Genomic DNA, 18,254 nt, shown 5'->3' on the forward strand with positions numbered 1-18,254 from the left:
TAACATAACATGGGGGGGGGGGGGGGGGGGTCTCCTGGCTGTTCACACAGGTGTGTCATTGCTGTACATTGACCATGCATTGCTTCTGTGGTATTGCAAAGGCAAAGACAAATGCTTCCAGCCATCCATTGCACTAATGGATTGGTCATCAGCTGGCTGTCTATGTCCCGCATCAATATAGACCAAAGTACAGAGGGTTAGGCTATGCTATTGTGCACCTACCTGATGCATCAGAAGGTGCGAGGCCCTTGCTAAATTCTGTGCACAGACTTTGAGATCTATACTTTAGACTGTATCTAAACCTGCTCCAACATGGACTGACATTCTGGCCTACTTTCAGCCGATGCGACTTGTCTGTCGCTGAACAGTCGCTTTTTATGTATTCAGCACCTATGTATAATGTTGTAAAAATGCTCTAGAAGCTAAAGTCGCAGAAATGTCACACATATTTGGCCTGCAACTTTCTGTGCGACAAATTCAGACAGGAAAAATCAGTATAAATCCTTAGAAAATTATCCCCCAGTGTCTCCATCTGCTGGCGGTATTGAATAAGCATTGCTGCACTGATGGGGTATGCATTAGACGAAAAAAAAGAAGAAAAAGAAGAATAATACGCCCAGAAAAGAGGCGAAAAGGAGAAAAACGTAAAAAAACGTGAAAAAAAAGTAAGAGGAAGAGAAGGGAAAAAAAGGTGGAAATGGGTTTAAAAGTGATTTCGGCGGAGAAATATATATATATATATATATATATATATATATATATATATATACGCGCACACACACACATATATATAAACGTATTCTCCGTTGAGATATTGCAGCCGCTGCTGTGTCCAGGCCCAGGAGCCTTAGCACTGTGCTGTGATGTCACTCAATACCACTGACATCACTAGGTGTAAACAACATCTCTCCTTTGCTGTGTATGTGACTATGGAGCTGTTTGGTGATGTCGTCTATTATGGCCTTCATAGAAGCAACAGGAGATTGTTGCATCCATCTAGAACCCTCAGAACTACAGTGCTATGATGTCACTCACTTCCACAGGCCTTGCAGAGTGTAAACAACAACAACCCAGCTTTGTTGTGTATGTAACCATAGGGATTTGTGATGTCACCTAGAACCTTCACAGCAGCGACAGCTTTATGAGGAGCATCAGCACTGCTCTGCCTGAGCAGAACCATCACCGCCATAGGTTGTCAAATAACCCGGATTTAACCCACACAGGTAAGTCCAATGGGGTGCAGGCATGTCCTCTATGCTTACAGCTTCCCGTGGGTGTTGGTTTGATACCGTTTGGGGACAGCCAAGGAGGCATCTGCAGGCAACAAAGGTAGGTGTGTGCTTGTGTGTGTGTTTCCTATGCAGATCCTAAGCCCAGTGTCACATGCAAGTAGGAGGAGTAAGAAGGGTTCCTGGCAAATCCGGGTTATGGATTGCATTTAAAAAGGCCCCGTGGGAGTGCAATGGGCCCCTGTCTTGCTGCTTAGCAATAATGGTATGGGTTTAGGTTCTGCTGTGTGTACTGGTGGTTGACTGCCCCCCAGCCCAGAGTGTGCATGGAAAATTGTCTGGCAGCCTCCCTGACAGCAAGCAGTGATAGTGCCCATGAAGGGGACCTTGTTGGGCCCGCCCCTTTCACGGTTATCGCTTCTCGGCCTTTTGGCTAAGATCAAGTGTAGTATCTGTTCTTATCAGTTTAATATCTGATACGTCCCCTATCTGGGGACCATATATTAAATGGATTTTTGAGAACGGGGGCCGATTTCGAAGCTTGCTTCCGTCGCCCTATGCATTGACCCGATATGGCAGTATCTTCGGGTACAGTGCACCACCCCCTTACAGGGTTAAAAAGAAAGATTCCTACTTTCATTGCTACCTGCTTGCTGGCTAGCCAGCTAGCCAGCCCTGTGGGCCTTGCTGCTGCTGCAGCCAAAAAACAAAAGGTGGTGCTGCTGCTTCTGCTTCTGCTTCTGCTGCTTCTGCTTGTGTCTGGCCGCTGTTGGAGCGTCCAGGCACAGGACTTCTGCTGCTGCTGACTAAATGGCCTCCTTAATTGGATCATTTGAGTAGCCAGCACACCTGTGCAGGTAGGGCATGACATGATAGGCAGCTGCCTTGATAGCGGGTGGGTGCTGAATGTTCCTAATTGACAAAATAAGATTAATGCTTATGAAGAAATATAAAATCTCATCCCTTCCCCAATATCGCGCCACACCCCTACCCCTTAATTCCCTGGTTGAACTTGATGGACATATGTCTTTTTTCGACCGTACTAACTATGTAACTATGTAACATAACATGGGGGGGGGGGGTCTCCTGGCTGTTCACACAGGTGTGTCATTGCTGTACATTGACCATGCATTGCTTCTGTGGTATTGCAAAGGCAAAGACAAATGCTTCCAGCCATCCATTGCACTAATGGATTGGTCATCAGCTGGCTGTCTATGTCCCGCATCAATATAGACCAAAGTACAGAGGGTTAGGCTATGCTATTGTGCACCTACCTGATGCATCAGAAGGTGCGAGGCCCTTGCTAAATTCTGTGCACAGACTTTGAGATCTATACTTTAGACTGTATCTAAACCTGCTCCAACATGGACTGACATTCTGGCCTACTTTCAGCCGATGCGACTTGTCTGTCGCTGAACAGTCGCTTTTTATGTATTCAGCACCTATGTATAATGTTGTAAAAATGCTCTAGAAGCTAAAGTCGCAGAAATGTCACACATATTTGGCCTGCAACTTTCTGTGCGACAAATTCAGACAGGAAAAATCAGTATAAATCCTTAGAAAATTATCCCCCAGTGTCTCCATCTGCTGGCGGTATTGAATAAGCATTGCTGCACTGATGGGGTATGCATTAGACGAAAAAAAAGAAGAAAAAGAAGAATAATACGCCCAGAAAAGAGGCGAAAAGGAGAAAAACGTAAAAAAACGTGAAAAAAAAGTAAGAGGAAGAGAAGGGAAAAAAAGGTGGAAATGGGTTTAAAAGTGATTTCGGCGGAGAAATATATATATATATATATATATATATATATATATATATATATATATATATATATACGCGCACACACACACATATATATAAACGTATTCTCCGTTGAGATATTGCAGCCGCTGCTGTGTCCAGGCCCAGGAGCCTTAGCACTGTGCTGTGATGTCACTCAATACCACTGACATCACTAGGTGTAAACAACATCTCTCCTTTGCTGTGTATGTGACTATGGAGCTGTTTGGTGATGTCGTCTATTATGGCCTTCATAGAAGCAACAGGAGATTGTTGCATCCATCTAGAACCCTCAGAACTACAGTGCTATGATGTCACTCACTTCCACAGGCCTTGCAGAGTGTAAACAACAACAACCCAGCTTTGTTGTGTATGTAACCATAGGGATTTGTGATGTCACCTAGAACCTTCACAGCAGCGACAGCTTTATGAGGAGCATCAGCACTGCTCTGCCTGAGCAGAACCATCACCGCCATAGGTTGTCAAATAACCCGGATTTAACCCACACAGGTAAGTCCAATGGGGTGCAGGCATGTCCTCTATGCTTACAGCTTCCCGTGGGTGTTGGTTTGATACCGTTTGGGGACAGCCAAGGAGGCATCTGCAGGCAACAAAGGTAGGTGTGTGCTTGTGTGTGTGTTTCCTATGCAGATCCTAAGCCCAGTGTCACATGCAAGTAGGAGGAGTAAGAAGGGTTCCTGGCAAATCCGGGTTATGGATTGCATTTAAAAAGGCCCCATGGGAGTGCAATGGGCCCCTGTCTTGCTGCTTAGCAATAATGGTATGGGTTTAGGTTCTGCTGTGTGTACTGGTGGTTGACTGCCCCCCAGCCCAGAGTGTGCATGGAAAATTGTCTGGCAGCCTCCCTGACAGCAAGCAGTGATAGTGCCCATGAAGGGGACCTTGTTGGGCCCGCCCCTTTCACGGTTATCGCTTCTCGGCCTTTTGGCTAAGATCAAGTGTAGTATCTGTTCTTATCAGTTTAATATCTGATACGTCCCCTATCTGGGGACCATATATTAAATGGATTTTTGAGAACGGGGGCCGATTTCGAAGCTTGCTTCCGTCGCCCTATGCATTGACCCGATATGGCAGTATCTTCGGGTACAGTGCACCACCCCCTTACAGGGTTAAAAAGAAAGATTCCTACTTTCATTGCTACCTGCTTGCTGGCTAGCCAGCTAGCCAGCCCTGTGGGCCTTGCTGCTGCTGCAGCCAAAAAACAAAAGGTGGTGCTGCTGCTTCTGCTGCTTCTGCTTGTGTCTGGCCGCTGTTGGAGCGTCCAGGCACAGGACTTCTGCTGCTGCTGACTAAATGGCCTCCTTAATTGGATCATTTGAGTAGCCAGCACACCTGTGCAGGTAGGGCATGACATGATAGGCAGCTGCCTTGATAGCGGGTGGGTGCTGAATGTTCCTAATTGACAAAATAAGATTAATGCTTATGAAGAAATATAAAATCTCATCCCTTCCCCAATATCGCGCCACACCCCTACCCCTTAATTCCCTGGTTGAACTTGATGGACATATGTCTTTTTTCGACCGTACTAACTATGTAACTATGTAACATAACATGGGGGGGGGGGGGGGGTCTCCTGGCTGTTCACACAGGTGTGTCATTGCTGTACATTGACCATGCATTGCTTCTGTGGTATTGCAAAGGCAAAGACAAATGCTTCCAGCCATCCATTGCACTAATGGATTGGTCATCAGCTGGCTGTCTATGTCCCGCATCAATATAGACCAAAGTACAGAGGGTTAGGCTATGCTATTGTGCACCTACCTGATGCATCAGAAGGTGCGAGGCCCTTGCTAAATTCTGTGCACAGACTTTGAGATCTATACTTTAGACTGTATCTAAACCTGCTCCAACATGGACTGACATTCTGGCCTACTTTCAGCCGATGCGACTTGTCTGTCGCTGAACAGTCGCTTTTTATGTATTCAGCACCTATGTATAATGTTGTAAAAATGCTCTAGAAGCTAAAGTCGCAGAAATGTCACACATATTTGGCCTGCAACTTTCTGTGCGACAAATTCAGACAGGAAAAATCAGTATAAATCCTTAGAAAATTATCCCCCAGTGTCTCCATCTGCTGGCGGTATTGAATAAGCATTGCTGCACTGATGGGGTATGCATTAGACGAAAAAAAAGAAGAAAAAGAAGAATAATACGCCCAGAAAAGAGGCGAAAAGGAGAAAAACGTAAAAAAACGTGAAAAAAAAGTAAGAGGAAGAGAAGGGAAAAAAAGGTGGAAATGGGTTTAAAAGTGATTTCGGCGGAGAAATATATATATATATATATATATATATATATATATATATATATACGCGCACACACACACATATATATAAACGTATTCTCCGTTGAGATATTGCAGCCGCTGCTGTGTCCAGGGCCAGGAGCCTTAGCACTGTGCTGTGATGTCACTCAATACCACTGACATCACTAGGTGTAAACAACATCTCTCCTTTGCTGTGTATGTGACTATGGAGCTGTTTGGTGATGTCGTCTATTATGGCCTTCATAGAAGCAACAGGAGATTGTTGCATCCATCTAGAACCCTCAGAACTACAGTGCTATGATGTCACTCACTTCCACAGGCCTTGCAGAGTGTAAACAACAACAACCCAGCTTTGTTGTGTATGTAACCATAGGGATTTGTGATGTCACCTAGAACCTTCACAGCAGCGACAGCTTTATGAGGAGCATCAGCACTGCTCTGCCTGAGCAGAACCATCACCGCCATAGGTTGTCAAATAACCCGGATTTAACCCACACAGGTAAGTCCAATGGGGTGCAGGCATGTCCTCTATGCTTACAGCTTCCCGTGGGTGTTGGTTTGATACCGTTTGGGGACAGCCAAGGAGGCATCTGCAGGCAACAAAGGTAGGTGTGTGCTTGTGTGTGTGTTTCCTATGCAGATCCTAAGCCCAGTGTCACATGCAAGTAGGAGGAGTAAGAAGGGTTCCTGGCAAATCCGGGTTATGGATTGCATTTAAAAAGGCCCCGTGGGAGTGCAATGGGCCCCTGTCTTGCTGCTTAGCAATAATGGTATGGGTTTAGGTTCTGCTGTGTGTACTGGTGGTTGACTGCCCCCCAGCCCAGAGTGTGCATGGAAAATTGTCTGGCAGCCTCCCTGACAGCAAGCAGTGATAGTGCCCATGAAGGGGACCTTGTTGGGCCCGCCCCTTTCACGGTTATCGCTTCTCGGCCTTTTGGCTAAGATCAAGTGTAGTATCTGTTCTTATCAGTTTAATATCTGATACGTCCCCTATCTGGGGACCATATATTAAATGGATTTTTGAGAACGGGGGCCGATTTCGAAGCTTGCTTCCGTCGCCCTATGCATTGACCCGATATGGCAGTATCTTCGGGTACAGTGCACCACCCCCTTACAGGGTTAAAAAGAAAGATTCCTACTTTCATTGCTACCTGCTTGCTGGCTAGCCAGCTAGCCAGCCCTGTGGGCCTTGCTGCTGCTGCAGCCAAAAAACAAAAGGTGGTGCTGCTGCTTCTGCTGCTTCTGCTTGTGTCTGGCCGCTGTTGGAGCGTCCAGGCACAGGACTTCTGCTGCTGCTGACTAAATGGCCTCCTTAATTGGATCATTTGAGTAGCCAGCACACCTGTGCAGGTAGGGCATGACATGATAGGCAGCTGCCTTGATAGCGGGTGGGTGCTGAATGTTCCTAATTGACAAAATAAGATTAATGCTTATGAAGAAATATAAAATCTCATCCCTTCCCCAATATCGCGCCACACCCCTACCCCTTAATTCCCTGGTTGAACTTGATGGACATATGTCTTTTTTCGACCGTACTAACTATGTAACTATGTAACATAACATGGGGGGGGGGGGGGGGTCTCCTGGCTGTTCACACAGGTGTGTCATTGCTGTACATTGACCATGCATTGCTTCTGTGGTATTGCAAAGGCAAAGACAAATGCTTCCAGCCATCCATTGCACTAATGGATTGGTCATCAGCTGGCTGTCTATGTCCCGCATCAATATAGACCAAAGTACAGAGGGTTAGGCTATGCTATTGTGCACCTACCTGATGCATCAGAAGGTGCGAGGCCCTTGCTAAATTCTGTGCACAGACTTTGAGATCTATACTTTAGACTGTATCTAAACCTGCTCCAACATGGACTGACATTCTGGCCTACTTTCAGCCGATGCGACTTGTCTGTCGCTGAACAGTCGCTTTTTATGTATTCAGCACCTATGTATAATGTTGTAAAAATGCTCTAGAAGCTAAAGTCGCAGAAATGTCACACATATTTGGCCTGCAACTTTCTGTGCGACAAATTCAGACAGGAAAAATCAGTATAAATCCTTAGAAAATTATCCCCCAGTGTCTCCATCTGCTGGCGGTATTGAATAAGCATTGCTGCACTGATGGGGTATGCATTAGACGAAAAAAAAGAAGAAAAAGAAGAATAATACGCCCAGAAAAGAGGCGAAAAGGAGAAAAACGTAAAAAAACGTGAAAAAAAAGTAAGAGGAAGAGAAGGGAAAAAAAGGTGGAAATGGGTTTAAAAGTGATTTCGGCGGAGAAATATATATATATATATATATATATATATATATATATATATATATATATATATATATATATACGCGCACACACACACATATATATAAACGTATTCTCCGTTGAGATATTGCAGCCGCTGCTGTGTCCAGGCCCAGGAGCCTTAGCACTGTGCTGTGATGTCACTCAATACCACTGACATCACTAGGTGTAAACAACATCTCTCCTTTGCTGTGTATGTGACTATGGAGCTGTTTGGTGATGTCGTCTATTATGGCCTTCATAGAAGCAACAGGAGATTGTTGCATCCATCTAGAACCCTCAGAACTACAGTGCTATGATGTCACTCACTTCCACAGGCCTTGCAGAGTGTAAACAACAACAACCCAGCTTTGTTGTGTATGTAACCATAGGGATTTGTGATGTCACCTAGAACCTTCACAGCAGCGACAGCTTTATGAGGAGCATCAGCACTGCTCTGCCTGAGCAGAACCATCACCGCCATAGGTTGTCAAATAACCCGGATTTAACCCACACAGGTAAGTCCAATGGGGTGCAGGCATGTCCTCTATGCTTACAGCTTCCCGTGGGTGTTGGTTTGATACCGTTTGGGGACAGCCAAGGAGGCATCTGCAGGCAACAAAGGTAGGTGTGTGCTTGTGTGTGTGTTTCCTATGCAGATCCTAAGCCCAGTGTCACATGCAAGTAGGAGGAGTAAGAAGGGTTCCTGGCAAATCCGGGTTATGGATTGCATTTAAAAAGGCCCCGTGGGAGTGCAATGGGCCCCTGTCTTGCTGCTTAGCAATAATGGTATGGGTTTAGGTTCTGCTGTGTGTACTGGTGGTTGACTGCCCCCCAGCCCAGAGTGTGCATGGAAAATTGTCTGGCAGCCTCCCTGACAGCAAGCAGTGATAGTGCCCATGAAGGGGACCTTGTTGGGCCCGCCCCTTTCACGGTTATCGCTTCTCGGCCTTTTGGCTAAGATCAAGTGTAGTATCTGTTCTTATCAGTTTAATATCTGATACGTCCCCTATCTGGGGACCATATATTAAATGGATTTTTGAGAACGGGGGCCGATTTCGAAGCTTGCTTCCGTCGCCCTATGCATTGACCCGATATGGCAGTATCTTCGGGTACAGTGCACCACCCCCTTACAGGGTTAAAAAGAAAGATTCCTACTTTCATTGCTACCTGCTTGCTGGCTAGCCAGCTAGCCAGCCCTGTGGGCCTTGCTGCTGCTGCAGCCAAAAAACAAAAGGTGGTGCTGCTGCTTCTGCTGCTTCTGCTTGTGTCTGGCCGCTGTTGGAGCGTCCAGGCACAGGACTTCTGCTGCTGCTGACTAAATGGCCTCCTTAATTGGATCATTTGAGTAGCCAGCACACCTGTGCAGGTAGGGCATGACATGATAGGCAGCTGCCTTGATAGCGGGTGGGTGCTGAATGTTCCTAATTGACAAAATAAGATTAATGCTTATGAAGAAATATAAAATCTCATCCCTTCCCCAATATCGCGCCACACCCCTACCCCTTAATTCCCTGGTTGAACTTGATGGACATATGTCTTTTTTCGACCGTACTAACTATGTAACTATGTAACATAACATGGGGGGGGGGGGGGGGGTCTCCTGGCTGTTCACACAGGTGTGTCATTGCTGTACATTGACCATGCATTGCTTCTGTGGTATTGCAAAGGCAAAGACAAATGCTTCCAGCCATCCATTGCACTAATGGATTGGTCATCAGCTGGCTGTCTATGTCCCGCATCAATATAGACCAAAGTACAGAGGGTTAGGCTATGCTATTGTGCACCTACCTGATGCATCAGAAGGTGCGAGGCCCTTGCTAAATTCTGTGCACAGACTTTGAGATCTATGCTTTAGACTGTATCTAAACCTGCTCCAACATGGACTGACATTCTGGCCTACTTTCAGCCGATGCGACTTGTCTGTCGCTGAACAGTCGCTTTTTATGTATTCAGCACCTATGTATAATGTTGTAAAAATGCTCTAGAAGCTAAAGTCGCAGAAATGTCACACATATTTGGCCTGCAACTTTCTGTGCGACAAATTCAGACAGGAAAAATCAGTATAAATCCTTAGAAAATTATCCCCCAGTGTCTCCATCTGCTGGCGGTATTGAATAAGCATTGCTGCACTGATGGGGTATGCATTAGACGAAAAAAAAGAAGAAAAAGAAGAATAATACGCCCAGAAAAGAGGCGAAAAGGAGAAAAACGTAAAAAAACGTGAAAAAAAAGTAAGAGGAAGAGAAGGGAAAAAAAGGTGGAAATGGGTTTAAAAGTGATTTCGGCGGAGAAATATATATATATATATATATATATATATATATATATATATATACGCGCACACACACACATATATATAAACGTATTCTCCGTTGAGATATTGCAGCCGCTGCTGTGTCCAGGCCCAGGAGCCTTAGCACTGTGCTGTGATGTCACTCAATACCACTGACATCACTAGGTGTAAACAACATCTCTCCTTTGCTGTGTATGTGACTATGGAGCTGTTTGGTGATGTCGTCTATTATGGCCTTCATAGAAGCAACAGGAGATTGTTGCATCCATCTAGAACCCTCAGAACTACAGTGCTATGATGTCACTCACTTCCACAGGCCTTGCAGAGTGTAAACAACAACAACCCAGCTTTGTTGTGATTGTAACCATAGGGATTTGTGATGTCACCTAGAACCTTCACAGCAGCGACAGCTTTATGAGGAGCATCAGCACTGCTCTGCCTGAGCAGAACCATCACCGCCATAGGTTGTCAAATAACCCGGATTTAACCCACACAGGTAAGTCCAATGGGGTGCAGGCATGTCCTCTATGCTTACAGCTTCCCGTGGGTGTTGGTTTGATACCGTTTGGGGACAGCCAAGGAGGCATCTGCAGGCAACAAAGGTAGGTGTGTGCTTGTGTGTGTGTTTCCTATGCAGATCCTAAGCCCAGTGTCACATGCAAGTAGGAGGAGTAAGAAGGGTTCCTGGCAAATCCGGGTTATGGATTGCATTTAAAAAGGCCCCGTGGGAGTGCAATGGGCCCCTGTCTTGCTGCTTAGCAATAATGGTATGGGTTTAGGTTCTGCTGTGTGTACTGGTGGTTGACTGCCCCCCAGCCCAGAGTGTGCATGGAAAATTGTCTGGCAGCCTCCCTGACAGCAAGCAGTGATAGTGCCCATGAAGGGGACCTTGTTGGGCCCGCCCCTTTCACGGTTATCGCTTCTCGGCCTTTTGGCTAAGATCAAGTGTAGTATCTGTTCTTATCAGTTTAATATCTGATACGTCCCCTATCTGGGGACCATATATTAAATGGATTTTTGAGAACGGGGGCCGATTTCGAAGCTTGCTTCCGTCGCCCTATGCATTGACCCGATATGGCAGTATCTTCGGGTACAGTGCACCACCCCCTTACAGGGTTAAAAAGAAAGATTCCTACTTTCATTGCTACCTGCTTGCTGGCTAGCCAGCTAGCCAGCCCTGTGGGCCTTGCTGCTGCTGCAGCCAAAAAACAAAAGGTGGTGCTGCTGCTTCTGCTGCTTCTGCTTGTGTCTGGCCGCTGTTGGAGCGTCCAGGCACAGGACTTCTGCTGCTGCTGACTAAATGGCCTCCTTAATTGGATCATTTGAGTAGCCAGCACACCTGTGCAGGTAGGGCATGACATGATAGGCAGCTGCCTTGATAGCGGGTGGGTGCTGAATGTTCCTAATTGACAAAATAAGATTAATGCTTATGAAGAAATATAAAATCTCATCCCTTCCCCAATATCGCGCCACACCCCTACCCCTTAATTCCCTGGTTGAACTTGATGGACATATGTCTTTTTTCGACCGTACTAACTATGTAACTATGTAACATAACATGGGGGGGGGGGGGGGGTGTCTCCTGGCTGTTCACACAGGTGTGTCATTGCTGTACATTGACCATGCATTGCTTCTGTGGTATTGCAAAGGCAAAGACAAATGCTTCCAGCCATCCATTGCACTAATGGATTGGTCATCAGCTGGCTGTCTATGTCCCGCATCAATATAGACCAAAGTACAGAGGGTTAGGTTAGGCTATGCTATTGTGCACCTACCTGATGCATCAGAAGGTGCGAGGCCCTTGCTAAATTCTGTGCACAGACTTTGAGATCTATACTTTAGACTGTATCTAAACCTGCTCCAACATGGACTGACATTCTGGCCTACTTTCAGCCGATGCGACTTGTCTGTCGCTGAACAGTCGCTTTTTATGTATTCAGCACCTATGTATAATGTTGTAAAAATGCTCTAGAAGCTAAAGTCGCAGAAATGTCACACATATTTGGCCTGCAACTTTCTGTGCGACAAATTCAGACAGGAAAAATCAGTATAAATCCTTAGAAAATTATCCCCCAGTGTCTCCATCTGCTGGCGGTATTGAATAAGCATTGCTGCACTGATGGGGTATGCATTAGACGAAAAAAAAGAAGAAAAAGAAGAATAATACGCCCAGAAAAGAGGCGAAAAGGAGAAAAACGTAAAAAAACGTGAAAAAAAAGTAAGAGGAAGAGAAGGGAAAAAAAGGTGGAAATGGGTTTAAAAGTGATTTCGGCGGAGAAATATATATATATATATATATATATATATATATATATATATATATATACGCGCACACACACACATATATATAAACGTATTCTCCGTTGAGATATTGCAGCCGCTGCTGTGTCCAGGCCCAGGAGCCTTAGCACTGTGCTGTGATGTCACTCAATACCACTGACATCACTAGGTGTAAACAACATCTCTCCTTTGCTGTGTATGTGACTATGGAGCTGTTTGGTGATGTCGTCTATTATGGCCTTCATAGAAGCAACAGGAGATTGTTGCATCCATCTAGAACCCTCAGAACTACAGTGCTATGATGTCACTCACTTCCACAGGCCTTGCAGAGTGTAAACAACAACAACCCAGCTTTGTTGTGTATGTAACCATAGGGATTTGTGATGTCACCTAGAACCTTCACAGCAGCGACAGCTTTATGAGGAGCATCAGCACTGCTCTGCCTGAGCAGAACCATCACCGCCATAGGTTGTCAAATAACCCGGATTTAACCCACACAGGTAAGTCCAATGGGGTGCAGGCATGTCCTCTATGCTTACAGCTTCCCGTGGGTGTTGGTTTGATACCGTTTGGGGACAGCCAAGGAGGCATCTGCAGGCAACAAAGGTAGGTGTGTGCTTGTGTGTGTGTTTCCTATGCAGATCCTAAGCCCAGTGTCACATGCAAGTAGGAGGAGTAAGAAGGGTTCCTGGCAAATCCGGGTTATGGATTGCATTTAAAAAGGCCCCGTGGGAGTGCAATGGGCCCCTGTCTTGCTGCTTAGCAATAATGGTATGGGTTTAGGTTCTGCTGTGTGTACTGGTGGTTGACTGCCCCCCAGCCCAGAGTGTGCATGGAAAATTGTCTGGCAGCCTCCCTGACAGCAAGCAGTGATAGTGCCCATGAAGGGGACCTTGTTGGGCCCGCCCCTTTCACGGTTATCGCTTCTCGGCCTTTTGGCTAAGATCAAGTGTAGTATCTGTTCTTATCAGTTTAATATCTGATACGTCCCCTATCTGGGGACCATATATTAAATGGATTTTTGAGAACGGGGGCCGATTTCGAAGCTTGCTTCCGTCGCCCTATGCATTGACCCGATATGGCAGTATCTTCGGGTACAGTGCACCACCCCCTTACAGGGTTAAAAAGAAAGATTCCTACTTTCATTGCTACCTGCTTGCTGGCTAGCCAGCTAGCCAGCCCTGTGGGCCTTGCTGCTGCTGCAGCCAAAAAACAAAAGGTGGTGCTGCTGCTTCTGCTGCTTCTGCTTGTGTCTGGCCGCTGTTGGAGCGTCCAGGCACAGGACTTCTGCTGCTGCTGACTAAATGGCCTCCTTAATTGGATCATTTGAGTAGCCAGCACACCTGTGCAGGTAGGGCATGACATGATAGGCAGCTGCCTTGATAGCGGGTGGGTGCTGAATGTTCCTAATTGACAAAATAAGATTAATGCTTATGAAGAAATATAAAATCTCATCCCTTCCCCAATATCGCGCCACACCCCTACCCCTTAATTCCCTGGTTGAACTTGATGGACAGATGTCTTTTTTCGACCGTACTAACTATGTAACTATGTAACATAACATGGGGGGGGGGGGGGGGGGGGTCTCCTGGCTGTTCACACAGGTGTGTCATTGCTGTACATTGACCATGCATTGCTTCTGTGGTATTGCAAAGGCAAAGACAAATGCTTCCAGCCATCCATTGCACTAATGGATTGGTCATCAGCTGGCTGTCTATGTCCCGCATCAATATAGACCAAAGTACAGAGGGTTAGGCTATGCTATTGTGCACCTACCTGATGCATCAGAAGGTGCGAGGCCCTTGCTAAATTCTGTGCACAGACTTTGAGATCTATACTTTAGACTGTATCTAAACCTGCTCCAACATGGACTGACATTCTGGCCTACTTTCAGCCGATGCGACTTGTCTGTCGCTGAACAGTCGCTTTTTATGTATTCAGCACCTATGTATAATGTTGTAAAAATGCTCTAGAAGCTAAAGTCGCAGAAATGTCACACATATTTGGCCTGCAACTTTCTGTGCGACAAATTCAGACAGGAAAAATCAGTATAAATCCTTAGAAAATTATCCCCCAGTGTCTCCATCTGCTGGCGGTATTGAATAAGCATTGCTGCACTGATGGGGTATGCATTAGACGAAAAAAAAGAAGAAAAAGAAGAATAATACGCCCAGAAAAGAGGCGAAAAGGAGAAAAACGTAAAAAAACGTGAAAAAAAAGTAAGAGGAAGAGAAGGGAAAAAAAGGTGGAAATGGGTTTAAAAGTGATTTCGGCGGAGAAATATATATATATATATATATATATATATATATATATATATATATACGCGCACACACACACATATATATAAACGTATTCTCCGTTGAGATATTGCAGCCGCTGCTGTGTCCAGGCCCAGGAGCCTTAGCACTGTGCTGTGATGTCACTCAATACCACTGACATCACTAGGTGTAAACAACATCTCTCCTTTGCTGTGTATGTGACTATGGAGCTGTTTGGTGATGTCGTCTATTATGGCCTTCATAGAAGCAACAGGAGATTGTTGCATCCATCTAGAACCCTCAGAACTACAGTGCTATGATGTCACTCACTTCCACAGGCCTTGCAGAGTGTAAACAACAACAACCCAGCTTTGTTGTGTATGTAACCATAGGGATTTGTGATGTCACCTAGAACCTTCACAGCAGCGACAGCTTTATGAGGAGCATCAGCACTGCTCTGCCTGAGCAGAACCATCACCGCCATAGGTTGTCAAATAACCCGGATTTAACCCACACAGGTAAGTCCAATGGGGTGCAGGCATGTCCTCTATGCTTACAGCTTCCCGTGGGTGTTGGTTTGATACCGTTTGGGGACAGCCAAGGAGGCATCTGCAGGCAACAAAGGTAGGTGTGTGCTTGTGTGTGTGTTTCCTATGCAGATCCTAAGCCCAGTGTCACATGCAAGTAGGAGGAGTAAGAAGGGTTCCTGGCAAATCCGGGTTATGGATTGCATTTAAAAAGGCCCCGTGGGAGTGCAATGGGCCCCTGTCTTGCTGCTTAGCAATAATGGTATGGGTTTAGGTTCTGCTGTGTGTACTGGTGGTTGACTGCCCCCCAGCCCAGAGTGTGCATGGAAAATTGTCTGGCAGCCTCCCTGACAGCAAGCAGTGATAGTGCCCATGAAGGGGACCTTGTTGGGCCCGCCCCTTTCACGGTTATCGCTTCTCGGCCTTTTGGCTAAGATCTTGTATCTTGTCAAGGGGCTCTGAGTTCGTCGAACCTTCGGCCTTGAGGCATCGGCGGTTTTTTAGCCGTCTTAAGCCTCATGCTGCTATAGGAGGAGGACTTACAAAGAACGGGAAGGCGATCCCCCATGGCGACCCTTAGGTTTGCTGCGCATACTGAAACTCGGATTAAGAACACCTTCCGTATTGAAGTGGATGAGGAGAAAAAGGAGAAGATGACTTTGGAATTTTTTGTCAAGAGAATTATGCTGGATTTATTGCACATTCAGAGAGAAGATGTGTTTTGCCTAAAAGACCCAGGTAAAGGACTTTTCATTCTTACCTTGACTTCCGCATCTGCATGTGACCATATGTTTGAGAAAGTTCGGGAGCTTGCCAATGAGGAGGATATGAAAGGACTTGTTTTCATTGCTCTATATTCTAATGGCGATGTTCCACTGGTGGTTACTATGCACGATCCATACGTGGATATAAGAGACATTGTCTTATTTTTAAACCAATATTGTGCGGAAGTCAAATACTCTCATAAAATAATGAATGCAATGGACTTTTGGACTGGAAAGCATAAGTTTGCTGTTAAGTTCAGAGAAGATGTGAGAGGAATTGGAGGTCTGTGTCGCCCACCTGCAAATTTTTTAATTGGGCGTAAACGTGGCTATTTATTCTACCCTGGGATGCCGTATTATTGCAGGAAATGCCATGAATATGGTCATACACAAGAATCTTGCAAAGAGGAAGTGGTTATTTGCAAAAGATGTGGCCAAAAAGGCCACACCACTTTGGACTGTCAAAATGAGATTCTGTGTAATGTGTGTAAGCAGAAAGGACACGCTTTTAAGGATTGTCCTCAACGCTCCTGGGCCAATATTGTGGCTACGTCGGCTGGTCCCTCGATGAGGAAGAGCTCCATGGATGCTGTGCCTGTGCCTAAGACCCACACCCTGAAAGTGATGCCTGAGTCTTCTGCTACCGGAATTCCTGTGATACCTGCTGTGGCTCATGTCTCCAAAAGCATTGTGTCCCCGGGGAAGGTCGTGGGACCTGAGACAGAAGTGAGGGGTTCTCCTCTCATGGAAGTTGAGGGTCCTGGACCGCCCAGAAGGGATACAGAGGAGATGGATGTAGAAGAACGGCGAAAGAGGAAAAGCAGAGACCGGAAAGAGGAAAAGGGCCTTAACATCAAAAGGAGTGGTCGAGTTAGTGCGGACGAGGGGAACGTGGAGATTGTCTGCCAAAAGGTTATAACAGCATCCGACCCTGTTAATATTGAGGAATTTGTGTCACCACCTACAGATTGGGGTTCTTTGTCTGAGGATAATGAATGACCCAGGAGCTACCAAGTGTTAATATCTCCTCCTTCAATGTGAGGAGTTTGAAGAGCCCAGAGAGGAGGGCTGCTTTATTTTCTTTCTTGTCTTCTTTGCCTACAGACATTTTATTTTTACAGGAATGTGCCATTGATTATGATATCAATTATTCATCTTTGAGATCTGAATGGACTCTTGGCCCGTCTGTGTGGTCAGGGGATAATGAGAGGAAAGTGACTGGTGTTGGCATACTGTTCAAGAGCAGTGAGTATAAAGTTACCTCCTTCACAGACATTGTACCCGGTAGAGCCCTGCTCGTTCATATTATTTATAATGACATGAATATGAGACTTTTAAATGTATATGCCTCTCCAGATAAGGATGAAAGATCTGATTTATTAGAGAAAATTCAGTTTTATTTACCGGGTTCATCCCCGCTTATCATCGCTGGTGATTTTAATTGTATAATGGCAGGAGAGGAGCGGGCTGGAGGATCTGAACAAAGGAAAGATAAGACTGAAAAACAACTAAAGGATTTTATAGTTGATTTTAATTTAAAAGATTTGTGGAGAACCTCTTTCCCTAATGACCCTGGGTATACCTGGGAGAATAGCCTTTATATGTCAAGGATTGATTATATTTTTGCTTCTGGATTTGCATTTTATGGGAATATGCAATTGACTTCTACCTTTTTTTCAGATCATAAGATTTTATCTGCTACATGTAAGTTTGATGGGGTTTGCAGAGCCAAAGGAGTCTGGCGTCTGAATGTCTCTTTGCTTGAAGATGAAGAAATTAAATGTAATTTTATCTATCTTTTTAAAAAATTGCAGAACTCAAGGACTAATTTTAATTCTCTTTTAGCATGGTGGGAATTCTGCAAGGTAAAATTTAAAGAGTATTTTATTAAGATGGGTGTTAAAAAAACAAAAGAGAAATTGAAATGGTATAGAGATCTTAACACAAAACTACAAACCTATTATCAACTCAAAGAGCTGGGTGTATATGTAGATGATCTGATTTTAAGTGTTAAAAGTGATATTCAGAAGGCTATAACTAACAAAGGGAAATAAATAATTTTTAACTCCAAAGTTGAATGTAAAGAGAAGGATGAAAAGTGTACAAGATTCTTTTTTAAAAAGGTAATGGAAACAAAAAAGTTAATGATTAACATTGAGGATGAAACTACTAATGTAGGAATGTTATCCAAAGCTAAATCCTTTTATCAAGATCTGTTTAATGAGAAACCCATTGATATATCTGCTGCTAATTTTCTCCTAAGCACTTTAGATTGTGGTTTAAGTAAGGAGGACCAAGATGCACTTTGCACAGAAGTAAGATGCCAAGAATTAGAAATTGCTGCTAAAAGTTTATCCACAGGTAAAACACCAGGTTCTGATGGACTTCCTGTAGAGTTTTATAAAACCTTTTGGGAGATTTTTAAAGATGATTTGCTTAATATTTTTAAGGAGGCTTTTAATTCTGATGTTCTACCTTTATCTTGGAGGAGTGGTATAGTGTCTCTGATCCCCAAAAAGGGGGATAGGAACAGCTTAGAAAATTGGAGACCAATTACGCTTCTT

At 44.9% G+C, this 18,254-nt stretch overlaps 6 non-coding genes across 6 annotated transcripts; all 6 read left to right on the forward strand.

Annotated features, from left to right (window-relative positions):
* The first annotated feature begins 1,642 nt into the window (after positions 1 to 1,642).
* Positions 1,643 to 1,833, forward strand: LOC130317462 (U2 spliceosomal RNA). The gene has a single exon (XR_008864575.1). It is a non-coding gene; the product is annotated as a U2 spliceosomal RNA (small nuclear RNA).
* Positions 1,834 to 3,935: 2,102 nt separating this feature from the next.
* LOC130317463 (U2 spliceosomal RNA) lies at positions 3,936 to 4,126 on the forward strand. The gene has a single exon (XR_008864576.1). It is a non-coding gene; the product is annotated as a U2 spliceosomal RNA (small nuclear RNA).
* A 2,082-nt stretch (positions 4,127 to 6,208) lies between these two features.
* LOC130317464 (U2 spliceosomal RNA) lies at positions 6,209 to 6,399 on the forward strand. The gene has a single exon (XR_008864577.1). It is a non-coding gene; the product is annotated as a U2 spliceosomal RNA (small nuclear RNA).
* A 2,100-nt stretch (positions 6,400 to 8,499) lies between these two features.
* Positions 8,500 to 8,690, forward strand: LOC130317465 (U2 spliceosomal RNA). The gene has a single exon (XR_008864578.1). It is a non-coding gene; the product is annotated as a U2 spliceosomal RNA (small nuclear RNA).
* A 2,083-nt stretch (positions 8,691 to 10,773) lies between these two features.
* LOC130317466 (U2 spliceosomal RNA) lies at positions 10,774 to 10,964 on the forward strand. Its single transcript, XR_008864579.1, has one exon. It is a non-coding gene; the product is annotated as a U2 spliceosomal RNA (small nuclear RNA).
* A 2,093-nt stretch (positions 10,965 to 13,057) lies between these two features.
* LOC130317468 (U2 spliceosomal RNA) lies at positions 13,058 to 13,248 on the forward strand. The gene has a single exon (XR_008864580.1). It is a non-coding gene; the product is annotated as a U2 spliceosomal RNA (small nuclear RNA).
* The last annotated feature ends 5,006 nt before the right edge of the window (positions 13,249 to 18,254 follow it).

The sequence above is a fragment of the Hyla sarda genome, unplaced genomic scaffold (genome assembly GCF_029499605.1).
Source record: "Hyla sarda isolate aHylSar1 unplaced genomic scaffold, aHylSar1.hap1 scaffold_200, whole genome shotgun sequence".
NCBI lineage: Eukaryota > Metazoa > Chordata > Amphibia > Anura > Hylidae > Hyla > Hyla sarda.